This window comes from Suncus etruscus, chromosome 20 (genome assembly GCF_024139225.1).
Source record: "Suncus etruscus isolate mSunEtr1 chromosome 20, mSunEtr1.pri.cur, whole genome shotgun sequence".
NCBI lineage: Eukaryota > Metazoa > Chordata > Mammalia > Eulipotyphla > Soricidae > Suncus > Suncus etruscus.
The window spans coordinates 3,183,422-3,194,532 of record NC_064867.1 but is presented as its reverse complement, the minus strand read 5'-3'; the positions used below and the strand labels follow the sequence as shown (position 1 = coordinate 3,194,532).

At 38.0% G+C, this 11,111-nt stretch overlaps 1 pseudogene; it reads right to left on the bottom strand.

The window, feature by feature from the left end:
• Positions 1–1,702: 1,702 nt before the first annotated feature.
• On the bottom strand, positions 1,703–10,838 carry LOC125998191 (golgin subfamily A member 4-like; annotated as a pseudogene).
• Positions 10,839–11,111: the final 273 nt, after the last annotated feature.

Sequence of the window (11,111 nt, the reverse complement as noted above, 5' to 3'; positions counted from 1 at the left end):
TCATCTAGTTTTTCTTGCAGTGCTTCTTTTTCACTGGTTAAGAGCGTACACTGCTCCTTATGAGTCTGGATTTTTTTCTTACACAGCTGCAATAAATTCTCTTGGCGCTTAACTCTTCGCTGCAGTGTTTCCAGTGTTTCAGCAGAAGCTTCATCTTCCACTATAAACAATGAGCAGCAAAAGGCAGGTGTAGTCAGTAACAAATATAAAGGTTACCTGGGAATAGTAAATATTTTAGAACAAAAGCGAATCATCTTTCATTTGGGCGGGGGAGGTTCAAAGGAGGAGTGTCACACCTGGAAATTCTCAGGAGCTACTCCTGGCTCTGTGTTCTCACAAGTTTTCCCTGGTGGTGCTCAAGGGACCATGGGGTGCCAGTGACTCAAACCAGGACCAGTTGCGTGTGAGGCTGGTCTTGCCGCCTGTAATATTTCTCCAACAACCAATGTATATTCACACATAAACTGTGTAGACCTTTTGTTGTTGCTGCTGAGTTTTTGTATTTGTTTTGGGGTCATACCAGTCCTCAGGGCTGAGTCCCAGGTCTGTGCTCAGGGATCACTCCTGGCAAGCTTGGGGGAACCATATGAGATTCAAGGATCGAACTGAGATTGTCTACATGCAAAGCAAACATGTGGACAAGATACTAACCACTGTACTATCACTCTGGCCCTCTATTTTATTTTGAAGGCACAACCAGTTGTACTTGAGGGTTTACATCTGACTCTGTTCAGGGGCCCATATTATAGTGTCAGAGATCAAAACAAGGTTAGTTTCATAATTTCAGTAATGTTTTCCATGTTTGTATTGTGCATGAAATTCTCTTTCAGATCTGCTCTGCGCTGCTTTTGAAAAATATATTTTGTTAATTTGAAGTTATTTATCTAAACAGTCTAACTGTTGTTCCTTCCCTCTCTCCCCCTCCCTAGTCCTTAACATTCAAATTTCAGGAATTGCTTCATTTGTGCAAATCATCTCCTAAAGTCACATGATTTCGGCCTGAGGAAGAAATCCTTGGCTTTTGGAGTTTCATATCCTGTACCAAGCTGCAACCTGCTTTTCCAGACTCCTCAAGTGTTTTTGGTCAGACTTTTTGGACCCCTCATCATTACAGATTGGCATTGGACTCTGTATAAAATTCACCGTTAGTATTTTTCTTATGACTGTAATCCTTTGAAGTTATATTGGATACTAGCCTTCTTTTGACTATTGTAATTAATGTTCTTCCCCATTTGAATTTTTACTTTTAGGAATTGATGTTGTGTTACTAGGGTATTGTTGTTTTACTAAAGAAGGGGGAATTGTTGTTATATAGGAAAGGTCTTCCTGTTGTTCTACCTACGACCTGTAGGGGCGGTGTTGAGAGATAGCAAAGAGTTGGGGCTGGGGAGGTGATGGAGCTGGTGGTGGGTGGGGAGGGACTGGACACCGAGCTGGTGGCCCCTTTTTATTATTGTTGTTAGATATATCTAAGAAACCAGTGGCTTGCTTTAAGACTTTCCTCAGACAAAAAAAATACAGACTTTTCAACAGCAGTCATATTCCCATAAACAGACAGATACTAGAACTTTAGATCATTTTTATTTATCCTTAATATTTAGCTCACTATATTTAATACTTCAAGTAGGAGGGAGAGTTTTAACTATCTTGGGCACACAAAAAGGACAACCTGTAAAGGATTGCCTTTATGCTAATCAAGTAATTATCTGATTCTTTCCTCTATTTCTTGCTCATGTTCTTTCCTCATTATATCCAATTCCTGCTGATGCTCTTTCCACAACACTCAAAGATCTTTCTGCAGCGTAACAATCTCCTTACCCAGCGTCTCTTGTTCTGCCCCCGCTAATTTAAATTCCAGGTCATTGTGCTCAGTCTCCATGCTACCATGTAATCTGGGCTGAGCTGAAAGTGATTTGGACTTTTCAGTAGCACTTTCTTCCAAAGTATTTGTGGATCTTCTCTTTTCATCCATTTGCTGCTGTAAAACCTATAATTTTTCATATTTTGAGGTCAGCTCATCCACTTCAGCCCTATGTGCTTCCTTCTCTCTTACCAAGCATGAATCAAGCTCTTTAATCTTTTCCTCGAACACCTGACAGGCTGGTTCTTTCTCCTGAAGGGTTCTCTGAGCATTGTCGTCCACATTTTCTAAGTTTGGTTTTGCTCCATTATTTTTACCTCCCTTTTCTTCTACTTGCTGAGAAGCCTTCCAGGAATACATGTTTTATTTCCCTGAAGTTGACTGATCATAACTTGATCCTCATGTTGCTTTGCTTCAGTGTGTTTATCTTTTTTTTTTAAGAGCTCTTGGTATTTGCATTGCATTTCAAAATGAGAAGCTGCTGTCTCTTCTCTTTCTTGATCTCGCTTCTGCAGCAGCTTTTCTTTTGCTATTAAATCTCTTTGTAAAACACTGATTTTAATTTCACATGCCTTGTGCACACAGCCTAGGGAACCCAGATCTTCCTGCTCAGTGCATGCCAAGCTATTTGCTGATCTGGGTACAACTGACATTTCTGCTGGTGGTGAACTTTCCGTTGACTTGAGTTTTTCTTCCAATATATGAATCTCATTCTCCCTTTCCCTCAGTTTTATGTGCAACTCATTCAAAAGTCTTTTGTGTCTTTTATATAGTGCTGCTCTTTCCCTTCCATCTGAGACAATAACTGCTTCTTGATGGTAGCAATCTTCTGTTCAGCCTTTTTCTTCAGTCCTGCTAGATTTTTTAGAACTTTCTAACTCAAGTCTTTCCTCCGATGCTTTGAATTCCTGTTTTTTTTTTTTTTGCTCTTCATACTTGAATCTACATGTTCCAATTCTTTTTTCGTAGTCTCCAGTTCAAATTTCATAGAAGACATTTCTCTTCAAGTTCTAAAACATTTTCTTTAGCTTCCTTAACCCTGTTGTCTTTCTCTTTTCCTAACTCTTGAAAGTGTTGGAGTTTCTGAGCGATTTCATTTCCTTCTATGTTCGTTTGTTGGTTGTAATTTTTAAGAACTTCACCTAAAGACAACTCAATTTCATTTGTTTCATGAGCAATAAGTTTCTCTAATTCTATAATTCTTACTTCTTGAGTTTTTAGCTCAGTCTCTAAATTACTCTCCGTTTTATGCAACTGACTCACCTTCCATTTCACTTTTTAAACTTTCACATGTTTTATTTTGCTGATCAAGGTCTTCTTTCAATAAAGTGATGGTCCTGTCTTTTTCACTGACTTCCTTTGCTTTTAATTCAAGCTGCATCTGCAATTCTTTAATAGTGTTTTGATACTGTGTAAATTTTGATTGGGCTTTCTTCTTCCATTCTGAGAATTTTTTGGACAAATGATCTTCCCTTTCAAGAGCAGACATTTTCTCATTATTTAGAGTTTCAGTTTTCAAAGATAAATTTTGCACCTGATCCTGCAATTCACGTTTTTCTTCATCATAACGTGTTCTAAGAGATGAAACGGCTTCTTCTTTTTCAGTTATGCTGACGCTATTCTGAAGCTGATTGTTCAAATCTGTTAACTGTTTACTCAGACTACAGATCTCTGATTTTTTTCTCGTTAAGCTCTTCTTTCATCAAAGTGAGAGCATTGGTGTTTTCTGCTAACTCTTTCTTCAGCTGTGTGATGCAGGACTCCTTTTCTGAGGCAGCCTGTTGCTGATGGCCTCCTTCCATCTGTAGAGCTTCCTTTTCTCTTACAAGGCCTTCTCTCTCAGCCTTCATGCTCCGAATTTGATTTTCTTTTTCTTCTAACTGATTGGAAGCCTGTTGAAAAGAACTATGGAGTGTCTTCCACTCTTCAGTTAGCTATTTAAGTTGGGATTCTAAATCAGAAACTGTACGAGTTTTCATGAGTAGGACCTCCTGAACTTTAGTTGCGCGGTTCTGACAATGAGAAATTCTAGAGAGAAGAGCATTAATTTTAGTATTACTACTATTGATGAGTTCATCTGTTTTGGCTTGTAATAAGGCCTCAGTTTCCTTAGAGTAAAGATCTAGCTGAACAGTGAGTTCCTCAGATAGTGTTTTGAATTCCAAGCTTTTATCTTCCAGGCTTTTCTTATGTCTTTCATGTGAAGCTTTCAAACTCTGGAATTCTTTATCAGTAGTTTTCAACTTATCAGTTAATTCAGAAATCTTAAGTTTATCTTTTTCTGCCAATGTCTTCAGTTAAACTATATGTTTTTGCTGAAAAGTATTTTCCTTCAAAGAATGATCCAAGCCAACTTCCAGCTTTTTAAGCTGGGCCTTCAATTGAGTTTCATTTTCCAAGAGAGAATTCACATGAGCAGACTTTTGGTTGAACTGTTCCTTCGACTCCTTTACTATTGTATCCTGCTTGACCCCTTCTTCCTTCAGCCATTCTATTTTCTTTCTCATCTCTTCTTTCTCACACCCCAACATGAGGATCTTTTGCTTCAGTTCAGCCTCCTCTTGTTCTCTTTCCTGTTGCTGGGTTTCATGTTTTTCCTGAAGTTCTTCGGATTGCTGATTAAGTTGCTTTTCCCAGACTGATATGATATCATTCAGTTCTCTTTTATGCACCTCAGTCAGACTTTTTATTTGTTCTTTCTGGTTCATTTCCAGCTTGGATACAGCATCATTGATTCCAGCTGAGTTAGCCTGTGCCATTTTCAAAAATTTGGCATTGAACTTTTTCTTTCTTTCTTTCTTTTCTTTTCTTTTTTCTTTCTTTCTAGAACAGTATTTTCGAGCTCTTTTTTTAAAGTTTTGCTTCCTGATCCAACAATGTTTTCTTCAATGCTTCTTGCATTTCTTTACCTTTTTCGCTTAATTTTTTTCTATCTTTTTTCTTGATTTTTAAATTTGGTTTTATATTCTTCATGAAAAACAGTAATACTGTCCTTTGCTGACAATTTCTGTTTAAGTATTTCAATTTCTTAGTTCTGTCCTCTCATTTGTAAAATTGTATTTTCTTTTTTCTTTTCTTTTTTTATTTTTATTTTTTTATTTGAACACCTTGATTACATACATGATTGTGTTTGGGTTTCAGTCATGTAAAGAACACCACCCATCACCAGTGCAACATTCCCATCACCAATGTCCCAAATCTCCCTCCTCCCCACCCGACCCCCGCCTGTACTCTAAACAGGCTCTCCATTTCCCTCATACATTCTCAATATTAGGACAGTTCAAAATGTAGTTATTTCTCTAACTAAACTCATAACTCTTTGTGGTGAGCTTCCTGAGGTGAGCTGGAACTTCCAGCTCTTTTCTCTTTTCTGTCTGAAAATTATTATTGCAAGAATGTCTTTCATTTTTCTTAAAACCCATAGATGAGTGAGACCATTCTGCGTTTCTCTCTCTCTCTCTCTCTCTCTCTCTCTCTCTCTCTCTCTCTCTCTGACTTATTTCACTCAGCATAATAGATTCCATGTACATCCATGTATAGGAAAATTTCATGACTTCATCTCTCCTGACAGCTGCATAATATTCCATTGTGTATATGTACCACAGTTTCTTTAGCCATTCGTCTGTTGAAGGGTATCTGAGTTGTTTCCAGAGTCTTGCTATGATAAATAGTGCTGCAATGAATATAGGTGTAAGGAAGGGTTTTTTGTATTGTATTTTTGTGTTCCTAGGGTATATTCCTAGGAGTGGTATAGCTGGATTATATGGGAGCTCGATTTCCAGTTTTTGGAGGAATCTCCATATTGCTTTCCATAAAAGTTGAACTAGACGGCGTTCCCACAGCAGTGGATAAGAGTTCCTTTCTCTCCACATCCCCGCCAACACTGTTTATTCTCATTCTTTGTGATGTGTGCCATTTTCTGGGGTGTGAGGTGGTATCTCATCATTGTTTTGATTTGCATCTCCCTGATGATTAGTGATGTGGAGCATTTTTTCATGTGTCTTTAGGCCATTTGTATTTCTTCTTTGTCAAAGTGTCTGTTCATTTCTTCTCCCCATTTTTTGATGGGATTAGATGTTTTTTTTCTTGTAAAGTTCTGTCAGTGCCTTGTATATTTTGGAGATTAGCCCCTTATCTGATGGGTATTGAGTGAATAGTTTCTCCCACCCAGTGGGTGGCTCTTGTATCCTGGGCACTATTTCCTTTGAGGAGCAGAAGCTTCTCAGCTTAATATATTCCCAATCTCTGCTTTCACTTGCTTGGAGAGTACAGTTTCCTCCTTGAAGATTCCTGTAGTCTCAATGTCCTGGAGTGTTTTGCCTATGTGTTGTTCTATATATCTTATGGTTTTGGGTCTGATATCGAGGTCTTTAATCCATTTGGATTTTACCTTCGTACATGATGTTAGCTGGGGGTCTAAGTTCAATTTTTTGCAAGTGGCTATCCAGTTGTGCCAACACCACTTGTTGAAGAGGCTTTCCCTGCTCCATTTAGGATTTCCTGCTCTTTTATAAAAAATTAGGTGATTGTATGTCTGCGGATCATTTTCTGAGTATTCAAGCCTATTCCACTGATCTGAGGGCCTGTCCTTATTCCAATATCATGCTGTTTGGATAACTATTGCTTTGTAGTAAATTTTAAAGTTGGGGAAAGTAATTCCTCCCATAAAATTGTATTTTCTTTGTCCATCAATATTTGTTTTGTCTGTTGCTGCTCTACATTATTATCTTTAATCTGAGACTCATAGAATTGGGTTAAGGATTTTACTTTTCTTCCATGTCACTACTGTGTTTCTCAAGTTGCTGCATTAAGTCCTGCACCTGGATTTTGTGTGTGTCTAGCTCAGTACAAACATCTTTTTTCTGCAGTTCCACTTCAGTGACCTGCTTGGAAAGAAGACTATTTTCTGTTTCCAAGTCTAACAACTTCTGCTGCAACTGGACTAACTGCTTCTCATATGCTTTTGTCTGCTCAGATGCAATACTCTGGTGGGACTGACAAAAATCAAGCTGAGCAGCTGCCTGCTGGAGTTCCCCTTCAGACCTTTTGATTTCTGCCTCTAAGTTTTCCACAAGAACCTGCTGCTCTTTCAGCTGCTTGTCCTTTTCCTTCAGAAGAATCCCAAGATGATTAACTTCATCTTTTAGTGCCTTCTCAGTCCTCTGGAGAGATATCTCTTGTTCTTTGATGATACTGTCAACTTGTTGTTGGTGGTGATTTTTCTGTTCATCTAATTTGGCTTCTAATTCCTGTTTCACTTTCTCTGCTTGATCCTTGAGTGCAGAGAGTTCCGTATCCAGCTTGTCACGGGCTTTAAATACTTCTGAAAGTTCAGAAGATAATGATTCTACTTCTGTTTGCTTCATATCAAGCTTTCCTAAAGTCTTTTTGTTCATCTCTTCTATGTGGGCCTGAAAGAAAATCTCTTTGTCTTTCAACAATGTCTCTTTCTCTTGTTCATGCTTTTCTCTAAGCGTTTCCATTGCAGTCTGGTGCTGTTTCTGTAAGACTTGTAATTTCTCAGTCCAAAGGTTATCCTGCTGATGCTGTAGGCTTTCCAATTCTGTCTTATGCTTTTCAACCAAGACTGTAATTTCTTTGTTGTGCTTATTTTTCTCAGCTTCCAAATGAGTAGCCAAATCTTCTGATTGATTTTTGCTTTCTTGCACATTTTTTTCCAAATAACTTTCTAATTCAAGAATTCTCTGTTAATAGAAACAGATGTATTTTGTTAAAGACCACATTTGCTTATTAGCAATGATAAGCATGGCATAATGTCTATACATACATTAAAGTTTAGACAAATAGGGTAAGAGTGATAGTACAGTGGGAACGGCATTTGCCTTGCACGTGACCAATCTGAGTTCAAATCCCAACATCCATATGATTCTTTGAGCCTGCCAGGAACAATTTCTGAGAGCTGAGCCATGAGTAACCCCTAAGCAATAACAAGTATGACCCAAATACCCCCAAATTGGACAAATAACTATGTATATAATACCAAACACTGTAAAGCATGAAGAATCTGTGCTTGTTCTTAAAGAAATTAGATGATATGATAAAGATTCTATTCTTAACATAACTCATAATTCCAGATTCTTCTACCTATTTGATATCAATTTCAACTCTATATTTTCAAGGATATAATCATTGTTAATAAAAGCGAAATAAAATGGGGCCAGAGAGAGCATGGAGGTAAGGCATTTATTTGTCTTGCATGCAGAAGGACGGTGGTTTGAATCCTGGCATCGCCTGCCAGGGGCGATTTCTTTTTTTTTTTTTTGGTTTTTTTTTTTTGGGTCACACCTGGCAGTGCTCAGGGGTTATTCCTGGCTCCAGGCTCAGAAATTGCTCCTGGCAGGCACAGGGGACCATATGGGACGCAGGGATTCTAACTGATGACCTTCTGCATGAAAGGCAAACGCCTTACCTCCATGCTATCTCTCCGGCCCCCAGGGGCGATTTCTGAGTGTAGAGTCAGGAGTAAGCACTGAGCTCTGCTGGGTGTGACTCAAAAACCAAAAAAAGAAAAAGAAAGAAAGAAAGAAAGAAAGAAAGAAAGAAAGAAAGGAAAGAAAGAAAGAAAGAAAGAAAAAGAAAGAGAAGAAGAAAGAAGAAAGAAGAAGAAAGAAAGAAAGAAAGAGAAGAAAAGAAAGAAAGAAGAATGAAGAAAGAAGAAGAAAGAAGGAAAGAAGGAAGGAAGGAAGGAGGAAGAAGAAAGAAGAAGAAAGAAGAGAAGAAAAGAAAAGAAAGAAAGAAAGAAAGAAAGAAAAGAATCACACAACAGCTGCTCTCTTCTCTACACTTTAAATATTTCAACTATAAGGTAAAAAAAAAAAACAACTAGATTTTAAGCGTATAGATCTTGTGATAGAACCTTATTTAAATAGGAAAACAAATATGGGAAACCAACTCAAAATCAGCAAAATAAATGTCAATAGAACAGGTTGGATCAAAGTCATATACTACATGATTTGGACATTGTTACCATTCCAACAATCCTGAAAAGCTTTGTCTTTGCTGTTATTATATATTGCCATTCATACTGAAATTTGTTTATTGACCTGAAAAAAATCAGTAACTTTGCTTTTGAGAGTACTTTGAACACTAATTAGTACCTGTGGGCTTCAATTAAGATTAATTATCTAAATCTCTTACATTCATTACTGCTTGGCATTCATATAGCCAAAAGCAATATTTTCAAGCAAAAGATATTGCTTGAAGGAAAGATCTGTGTAATTTATAACAGAGATTATAAGTACATTACAAACATTTCATTTCTGTAGCATCAACTTCAAAACAATTTTAACATACTTATATACTCGAGAAAAAGCCAAGTTTTTCCGGCACAAAATTCGTGCCAAAACCTTAAACTCAGTTTATACTCTCTTGTGTCATACTAATTAGTTGGTTCTTTGGGCGCACTGAATCAAATGCACATAGTCTCCAGTTGTCTTCTGCCATCTGCTGGAGGGGACCCCCAGTGCTTCAATTCAGTCCACAAGTCGAGGCTGAGCTGAAGAGGTAGGTATGCCGCTGAACTATGGAACCCACACTACTCAATGGCATATTTAATTAAGTGAAAAGGCCACTTAAGGCAGTAAAGTTGTGTAAATTAATGTCTACAAATCCTGAATACTTATAATCAGGGCTTTTGGAGCATAAGGATTCAGAATTTTTAACCATGTATTTACAATGCCTTACAGACTTAAATGGTTTATTCACTTTATTAAAGTTGCCATTAAATACTATGGGTTAATGTGGTATGTTAGTGGTATACAGTATATCAGACCTGTTATTTGACCATTTATTTCAGTTTGGAGTTTGCTGCTTTCTATCTTCATATTCTCTTGATTCTTATTAGTGTTCTGTTCAACTTGATCTATGCTTTCTTTGAGTTCTGTGAACATCCTCCATATTTCTTCTCTAAACTCCATATCTGAGAGACTAACTAGGTGGTTGGCCATTTTTGGGTCATCAGAGTTGTCATCTTCATCTATGATTAAGTTTGTGATTTTAAGTATTTTGAGTATCATAAGATTTTAAAGCAATATTGGAATGTTTGTGATATGCCTGTTATGTTTATTCAGTTAGATTTATCATCTTGTGTCAAGAAATCAATTTACCTGAAAGTCTCGAACTGGGTAAATAAATGAATAAAGGAATAAAGTGTGATAAATTTATTTCAGAAAATGAAAGGAACCATCAAACATGAAAAAGAATTTAATGCAATTGTAAATCACCTTAAAACAATTGCTTAAGTCTGATAGATTTATAGTGACAATAATTAGATTTACAAGTTGAACTTGTTTTAAAAGGCTTTCACATTGTGACATCAATACATTTTTTACAAAAATTAGTCTTCTAAAAAAACTTTCTCAAATTTCTACAGATATGAGTAAGAATGGAATCCCTCCCTTTATCCTACAGCCTTGTTTCCTCTGGGGCAATTTGTTCTTGCGTGTTATTTCTGTGTTTTTTATGGTGCTAGAATGGATGCACCCTCCACTGAGCCAACACTTACCTCTGATGCTGTTTTTCACGTGATGTTTCCTGGTGACCAGGCAAGGACAAAGTGGGGTGCTGGAAGCTGGAATGTGTTTCATTTACCTGACTTTTTGCTGCCAGGTATGTCCTGGGAGAAAGGGAAGGTGAAAGGGCCACGTTTGCATTCTGACAAGTAGGAGAACCTGGTGAGAGTTACTCTGTGGTTTTCCCTCTGGCATGCCAGCTATGCTCTGACTTGGGGGCTCCCTTGGACTGGGCACTGCCCAGGACCCTTCCTCACCAGCTACACTTCCTGCTATGGGAGGTGAGGCAACCCTCAGTTGTTGCAGCTGCCCTTGCAAGTCAGCAACATCAAGGACTGGATGGGTGCCTCACTTGCCACGGCCAGCGCCTCCTTTCTAACTCCTACAGCTCCACCCTTTGCCCCTGAGCTCATCTTGAGGTCTTGAATCCCTGGAAAATACCCCATCTTGCACTCATACGTGGCCTGAGCATTTTTTCTTCTGTTATTTAATGTCAATCCACTTGATCTTCATCTTCCAGAAAGATGTGACAGTTTCTTTTGCACACAAATATATCTTCATATTAATATCCCACCTTGCTCTTATTTTCAATATTCCTATAGATGCACCTCTTTTATTTAAAAATAATAAAATCGGGAGAGGAGGGGTTTGGGTGGGGTCTTTGAACCTCTGGCCTTCCAGCTCTTGAAGGGTCTCTTTCCTTCCTGGGAGCCTGGAGG